The 6,648-nt window shown below is 39.2% G+C and overlaps 1 pseudogene; it reads right to left on the bottom strand.

Annotated features, from left to right (window-relative positions):
- Positions 1 to 447: 447 nt before the first annotated feature.
- LOC137223051 (60S ribosome subunit biogenesis protein NIP7 homolog pseudogene) lies at positions 448 to 976 on the bottom strand (annotated as a pseudogene).
- Between the last annotated feature and the right edge of the window lie 5,672 nt (positions 977 to 6,648).

The following is a 6,648-nucleotide window of genomic DNA, read 5'->3' as shown; positions in this document are numbered from 1 at the left end:
TTTCATTTGTAAAATCCCAGACATGGCCTACTACTCTGCTATGGCAATATCTATCTTTCATTGTATTAATAAATATTTAAGAAAATCCATCATGTTCTTATCATGTGTTTGGAAAACAGTGTGATCACAGATAACAATAATAAGATATTCTTTTTCTCCATTCCAACAATTTAGACTGTTACTCAAAACAAGAAGCCCTCTGATTCAAACAGAAAACACAGTATTCTATTTAGCCACAATCACAACGATCTGAAACTCCATTATTGAGCCATTTCTGCATTATAAGAATGTAGCCTACATTTCTCCATGATAGAGAGAATATTAAACTAAGAAGTCCCTGAAGAGGTCACAGTTGACAAAATTCAACATGACGGTGGAGCCTAAACAGACAAAGGAACCAAAGCTAGGCCCTTCCACACAGCCCTAAGTCCTCGTGATGACTTTGTTTTAAATCAATGTCTCTTCGTGCCACACATATTCCCCAGTGCTTGCCTGATGAAATACCGCAATCGCCACGGGGTCTACTTTCCTGAAGTCTTGTGTAGACTTTGCTGCCACCCCAAAGCCCAAAGGGATGTCTGTCATGGAGTACACCATGTCTCCCTGGTACTGAGAAGTATTTTCAATGATTCGACCTAGTCCAGATTTCAGCACATGGTTAGCATACAAGAAGGGCTGCTCTGCTCCAGGCTTTATCCACACTTTATACTTGGCATAGGGTTTTAGGTAATCCAGAGCTGTGATGTACAACCAAAACTTGTGGGTCTGAGTGAATTTTCCGAAGCACGTTCCCAAAGATACCTGCTTGTCACCGATGATATTGGCAGTCAACTTCAAGATCTTCTCACTCACGTAATACAGCCAGTCGTTGTGCAGCCTGAAACAGCAGGTGTCATCGGGCTTGTCGACCAGCAGCTGAAGATTTTGCTATCATCTCAAACATTACACGGGTCTCCTCTTCAGTCAGAGGCCGCATTTCCCAGCTCGGTTGGAACACGGGGTCCTCATGCCTCAGTCACCGGAAACAGAAGGTCAGCCCCCAGCCGCTTCTTGGCAGCTTCAAACCCCGCCTCTCTAGCCGTTTTCCAGTCGTTCCCCACGCTAACACTCTGTAGCCTGGAGGACCATCGGGGAAAGAAAGCCGGCCTAGCGAGAACCATAGAGACCGGAAGTGCACCCAGGATGCTTCCCATCCGAGATTCGGAACTGGTTCCCTGGGTGAGGAGGAGGGGAAGAGATGCTATTGCTGAGAAGATGGCGGCGAGGGCCACAGTCGCGTCTCAGCTACGGCCTCAGCCACAGTGACGGCCACCACCGCTGCTCTTGGGGAGGTAGAGGATGAAGGGCACCTGGCGTCGCTGTTCCGAGACCGCTTCCCAGAGGCCCAGTGGCGGGAGCAGCCTGACGTGGGCCGCTACCTCAGGGAGTTGAGCTGCTTGGGGCTGCAACGCGAGCCGGAGCACCTGGCCAAGGAGCGAGCGCAGCTTGCCATGTGATTTCTAAGTTGAGGTCATAAAGAGCCGTGGAGCTTCTGCTCTGCTCATCCTTGATACCACCTGAGCCACCACAGAAGTCTGACTACCCTGAGACCACCGTGCCGTAGCGGCACACACAGACACAACACCAACAATCTCAACTGAGCCGGTTCTTCAGCCACCTCCACCTAGGAGAGATGTGTGCAGAAGCTGTCCTAGAATTACATCTCCAGCCCCAGTCAGTAAAGTCATCCGCAGCCATCTGAGTCATACTAGCTGAGCTCCCAGAGCCATCTGTGTTGCGCTCTTTGATGTTTCTTAACACACCTCATTTCATAACCCAAGATGTTACAGCAACCGCTTGGTATCCAGAAGGAAACACAGAGTCCAAGGCCAGATCCGTGGAGAGAATGGAGCAGCTGAATTCAAGACCCATGGAATTTAATATGTACCAGTCAGTTTGTGAATGAACGAGCATGTAGAAATGTGCGAAAGGATATACACCAGGTTGGTGGCAGGGAAAGGAGGTGAGAAAACATATTAAAAATCATTCATTTTTTTCTTTGTTTATCTTTATTCTATTTCACTCTCACTAAACTCATATTATTTTTGCAATTTTTAAAGAGAAGTTAAAGGGAAAATGTTATTTTTTTAAAGCCTTAGAACATGCCAACTTTCTTTTTCCTTCCTCCATACCCCCAGCCTCCCACGGTGATGTCTGTTGATCTACTCCTAGAATTCTCTATGCTATATAGCACATGAGTTAAATTAGAAATGTTAATAAAGGAGGTGTGAGGTCATTGGTAGAGAAAAGGAGCCATTTTGTGTGACCGAGTATGATATATATACAAGTTCAGTCACTGAGAGCACCTCTAAAACGTAAAGTTTTGGTGCATGGTAGTAAGTGGAAATTCAGAAGGCCTCTGAGTACTTATTTTAATTATCCACCTTTCTTGGCAGTTGTGTGGAAAATTGTGACATTTACAGTTTGTTAACTCGTCGACAAATACCCAGTTAACAGCAGTTTTATTAAGAGTGTTAGAAATTGAAAGAAACCAAGCTCAATATTATAACCCGAGTATAATTCCCCTTGGGGGTGGGGGGACTAAAAAGAGAAATATTCTGTGGTAGTACTGGGCTCAATACACAATATTCCTAACATGTAATAGAATGAGTTCATTTAAGGTCAATTATCTGTAAACTCAAATTCATATTTCTGGCAGATGTCCTCCAAGGTTTAACTGGTTTATGTCCAACAATTCTAAACAGCATTTCAATCATTTTTATTAGTATGGGGTACATTTCACAAGTCATTTTCCCCAGAAGGATGACTAGAAAGCTGTCAAACTTAGACATTTCACAAATGGATTTCTGAAATTTTTCTATGGGTAATTCTGCTTTGAAAATTTTCCAGGCTAAAATTGTCCAAGCCATGGTCTAGAGCATAGAACTTTGGAACTTTGTTTATTGATTTGCCCTTATCCTGGAGCAGACTCAGAATTGTTTTCTGAGAAAAATCTTCATACTGTCTACAGTCATCCCAGACCTCCTCTATTCAGAGGTAGACCAGTTCCAACTCAAGACAAAGTCTAAGTTAGGCATCTTAATTTTCATCAGGTGACATTCACTTGTATGTCTTTGCTCAGTTGATTTTTAAAATATATACTTTTTGAAGTATATGAGTTTTAAAAATACATGTATTTCAATTAGTAAAACCAAATAATTATTCCAAAACATTCGTCAAATAATCAGTTGTCCATCACTGGCCAACTTTTATCAAAAGTCAAAGTGCAAGATAAGTGAAGTAAGTCAGAAAGAGAAAGACAAATACCATGTGATATCACTTATATGTGAATCTAAAATATGACACAAATGAACCTATTTACAAAGCAGAAACAGACTCACAGACAAAGAGAACAGACTTCTGGTTGCCAAGGGGGAGGGCGGTGGGGAGGGATAGACTGGGGGTTTGGGGTTAGTAGATGCAAATTATTACATATAGAATGGATGGACAAGAGGGTCCTACTGTATAGCACAGGAAACTGTATTCAACATCATGGGATAAACCATAATGGAAAAGAATATAAATATACACACACACACACACACACACACACACACACACACACATATGAATAACTGAGTCTCTTTGCTCTGCACCAGAAATTAACACAACATTGTAAATCAACTATACTTCAATTTTTGAAAAAGTCAAAGTGCAAGAAATAATATTCATGAAGGACTAATTAAAGGGCATAAAGTTCACCCAGCCTAATAAATAGTTTTGATATTTACGCCTGGACCAATCTAGACATTAAGAAAGCTTATTTCATAGTTCTGGTTTTTTGTACTACCTACTTACAGAGAATTGCATTTACTGCATTGTGCTTTGGCCTTAGGCTCTCAATTTACATTGAAGGATACTATAGGCAACAGCTATACAAAACTAGTTGTTTTGATCTTAAGAATATTGTTGATAATATTTCCACTCTATGACTCTATGTCCTATTCTTAAGGATGCCATGTCCTACTCTTAAGCATCCAAAATACTAAATTTGAGGAGAAAATTTTCTCAAATTTCATAACCAGAAAAATGTTAGCTTATTTAGTTTTAGCTACATTTATTAATATTTTTGTTACTATTACTATGCTACTATTATTATTACTGATATTGTTAAGACAGTATTTCTTTTTATGTGATAATATTGTCCTTTTAGCTTTGGCTTATCAGAAGTTTAGAACTAAGTATAAATATGTAGTTGTCTTTGAAGAGTTGTGTGGGACCTTGTGGCATATATTTATGTGTATTAACTTTTTTCTTTAGTTGTATCTCAACATTCTAAATTTCTTTCCCCTGTAAATAAGTGTCTTTAATTTTCATGTTATGATATGTGTGCAATCCAGTAAAATATCTCAAATCTTTTTTGAAAGGAAGTAGGTTATAATTTAATAAATAATCATAATCCTGTGATAAGAAATCTTTCTAAGTATATGTGTGGTAGGTAGGATTTGCTAAGAAGCAGAATAGAGACAGCTGGTAAAGAACTGCTGGGTTGTTCATAATAGAAATCCCTGAAGGTATCACATATTTTTAAATAAATGAAAAATTACTACAAGCCATGATCTGATTTATATAAAAACAATAATATAAGATCTTAAAAGGAAGCCATCTTGCTCAGAATTGTTAAGCTTCATTAGCAGAAATGTGACAAAGAAACATTAATCCTAAATGAGTTTCTAAGCTATAAAAAGTAGAAATGGAGATGTATAGTCAAATTGCAAATTTCATTCACACTGTAGTGTATCTCAGTTATTTTGCCTCAATTTAAAATGGTCATGTTTCCCAGTGCCACTGAAGATGATACAACCAGATGGAAAGATATTCTGTGCTCATAAATTGGAAAAATGAATATTGTTAAAATGACCATACTACCCAAGGCAATGTACAGATTCAGTGCAAGCCCTATCAAAACACCAATGGCATTTTTTACAGAACTAGGACATATAATCCTAAAAATTGTATGATAACACAGAAGACCCCAAAGATTAAAAACAATCTTGAGAAAGAAGAACAAAGCTGAAGGTATCATGCTCCTTGATTCTAAACTATACTGCAGAGTTACAGTTATCAAAAACAGCATGGTACTGGCACAAAAACAGACATAGATCAATGAAATGGAATAGAGGGTCCAGAAATGAACACATTTACATGGTCAATTAGTCTACAACAAAGGAGGCAAGACTATACAATGGGGAAAAGACTACCTCTTCAGTAAATCGTGTTGGGAAAACTGGACAACTACATGCAAAAAAATCAAACTGGGCTACTTTCTCATACCATATATAAAAATTAATTCAAAATGTTTTAAAGACCTAAATGTAGGGACTTCGCTCGTGGCACAGTGGTTAAGAAGCTGCCTGCCAGTGGAGGGGACACGGGTTCAATCCCTGGTCCAGGAAGATCCCACATGCCACAGAGTAACGAAGCCCATGTGCCACAACTACTGAGCCTGGGCTCTAGAGCCCATGCGCCACAACTACTGAAGCCCGTGTGCCTAGAGCCCGTGCTCCGCAACAAGAAAAGCCACTGCAATGAGAAGCCTGCACACCGCAACAAAGAGTAGCCCCCACTCTCCGCAACTAGAGAAAGCCTGTGCACAGCAACGAAGACCCAATGCAACCAAAAATAAATAAATGAAATTGATTCTTAAAAAAAAAAAAAAGACCTAAATGTAAGACCTGGAATCATGAAACTCCTAGAAGAAAACAGAGGCAGAACACTCTTTGACATAAATTGTACCAGTATATTTTTTTAATGTCTCCTCAGGCAAGAGAAACAAAAGCAAAAATAAACAAATGCTACCTCATCAAACTTAAAAGCTTTTGCACAGCAAAGAAGACCATAAACAAAATGAAAAGGCAGCCAACTGAATGAGAGAAAATATTTGCAAATCATATTTTTGATAAGGGGTTAGTATCCAAAACATACAAAGAACTCACACAACAACAACAAAAAGTAAACCAGATTTTAAAATGCGCAGAGGACCTGAACAGGCATTTTTCCAAAGAAGACATACAGATAGCCAACAGACACACAAAAAGATGCTCATCACTAATCATCAGAGAAATGCAAATCAAAACTACTGAGAGATGTCACTTCACGCCTGTCAGAATCAAAGGGACAAGAAATAAGTGTTGGTGAGGATGTGGAGAAAAGGAAACCCTTGTGCATTACTGGTGGGAATGTAGATTGGTACAGCCGCTATGGAAAACATTATGGAGGTTCATCAAAAAACTGAAAATAGAACTACCATATGATCCAGCAATTCCACTCCTGGGCATTTTCCCAAAGAAAACAAAAACAGTAGCTCAGAAAGATATATGCACCCTTATGTTCATTGCAGCATTATTTACAATAACCAAGGTATGGAGGCAACCAAAGTGTCCATCTATAGATGAATGGATTAAAAAGATGTGAATGTTGCTCAGTCATGAAAAGAATGAAATTTTGCCATTTGCAACAACATGGATGGACCAGGAGGATATTATGCTTAGTAAGTCAAAGGAAGAAAAATACTATATGATTTCACTTATATGTGGAATCTAAAAAATGAAACAAATGAACAAACATAACAAAAGAGACTCAAAGAGAACAGAGCACAAACAGGTGGCT

This window comes from Pseudorca crassidens, chromosome 4 (assembly GCF_039906515.1).
Source record: "Pseudorca crassidens isolate mPseCra1 chromosome 4, mPseCra1.hap1, whole genome shotgun sequence".
Classification (NCBI taxonomy): Eukaryota; Metazoa; Chordata; class Mammalia; order Artiodactyla; family Delphinidae; genus Pseudorca; species Pseudorca crassidens.
Note: the sequence above shows the minus strand (reverse complement) of the source record. Positions and strands in the feature narration are given on the sequence as shown.